At 39.5% G+C, this 1,823-nt stretch overlaps 1 pseudogene; it reads right to left on the reverse strand.

The window, feature by feature from the left end:
- LOC103588807 overlaps positions 1-1,545 on the reverse strand; it is a 23,605-nt pseudogene extending 22,060 nt beyond the window's left edge.
- Between the last annotated feature and the right edge of the window lie 278 nt (positions 1,546-1,823).

The raw sequence follows: 1,823 nt of genomic DNA on the forward strand, positions 1-1,823 counted from the left end.
TTTTTTTTTTTTTTTTTTTTTTCTCTGCATTGGTTTTTCTAATTGGGGTCTTTTGTTGTTCCATATGAATGTTAGGATTGTTTTTTTCTATTTTTGTGAAGAATGTCATTAGTATTTTGATTGGGATTGCATTGAATCTGTAGATAGCTTTTGGTAGTATGAACATTTTCACAATGTTAAATCTTCTAATCCAAGAGCATGGAATGTCTTCCCACCTTTTGTGTCTTCTTTAATTTCTCTCAGTAGTTACTTGTAGTTCTCTTTGTAAAGATCTTTCACCTCCTTGGTTAAATTTATTCCTAGGTTTTTTTGTTTGTTTGTTTGGGGGACTATTGTAAATGGGCTTACATTCTTGATTTCTTTTTCTGCTAGTTCATTGTTGGAGTATAAAAACTCCACTGATTTTTACATGTTTATTTTGTATACTGCAACTTTATCAAAATCATTTATCAGTTCTATGAGCTTTTTTGTAGAGTCTTTAGGTTTTTCTCTATATAGGATCATGTCATCTGCAAACAGGGACAGTTTGACTTTGTCTTTTCCAATCTGGATGCCCTTTATTTCCTTCTCTTGCCTGATTGCTCTGCCTGGTACTTCCAATACTGTGTTAAATAGGAGTGGTGAGGGTGGGTATCCTTGTCTTGTTCCTCTTCTTAAGGAAAAAAGCTTTCAGCTTTTCCCCATTCAGGATGATATTGGCGGTGGGTTTGCTGTAAATGGCTTTTATTATATTGAGATACTTTCCTTCTATCCCTGATTTGCTGAGAGCCTTTATCATGAAGGGGTGTTAAATTTTATCGAATGCTTTTTCTGCATAGACCTATGTGTTAATCAACCTTTGAATTTATATTTGTAAAACTGATGGCCATTTCTGTCTTGCAGAGTATTTTGGTCAGGTTTGGCACCTTTTCTTCCTCTCCTATGCCCTGGAACTATTTATATGTAAAGCCCAAATCCTTAATCCCTATGGAAGACAGACTGCATCCTTAGTATGCATGTAAACATTTTGGTGAATGCTAAGTGCTTTACAAAGATTAACTGTCACAGGCAACAACATCCCAAATGTCCTGGTCTGTAAGGTCCTGGGAGGAGACAACTAAGATTAAAGAAAGAGAGATCTGGCGGGATTACCCCAGAGCTGTAGGCTCCTTTTCCATCACTTCCCCCCCCCCTTTTTTTTTTCATCCATCATGAAAAATCAGATTTCTCTTCCCATGAGATTCTTATTAATGGGAGTCATTGCTCTGTTAATACACTTGATATGAGAGTGGGAAGGGGCCTTGGAAGCCCCAGGTTAGCCTCCCCCATTCTAGGAAAGGTGATGGAATGGCCTGAGGGTGCATTGCATTGGCAGTGACAGATTTCAAACTCAGGCCCTGTGACTCTGGCCTTGTGATCTTTCAGTGACTCAACTACATCTCTTCTAGCAACAGAACTGAAAAGCCTCTCATGGTCCCCACCATGGTACCCCATCTGTCCCAGTCAGCTTTTCAAGACACATCTTACCTTGGGGATGACATTTTGTCTGAACTTGGTGTCCTGCATCCCAGCATGGGGTACATTAGAAGGAAGGAGTGTGATCTATCTTTGTATCTCAGGCAACACAGCATAGTGTAGCTTCAGCCTATCCTTCATGCAGGAGCTTTGGGTGCATCCAATCACATGATTAATTTCTTCATGAACTTTGGCTGCAGAGACATGAATGAATCTGAATGCTACTCAGGGTTGTGTTCTTGGGACCTGCAAATACTCTGGAAACGCTTGCAACATGTAATAGAAAGTGGCCTAGAAAAGGCTCCCAAGGTCAAAGACATGTTGTTAAG

This window comes from Galeopterus variegatus, unplaced genomic scaffold, assembly GCF_000696425.1.
Source record: "Galeopterus variegatus unplaced genomic scaffold, G_variegatus-3.0.2 Scaffold619, whole genome shotgun sequence".
Taxonomy (NCBI): Eukaryota; Metazoa; Chordata; class Mammalia; order Dermoptera; family Cynocephalidae; genus Galeopterus; species Galeopterus variegatus.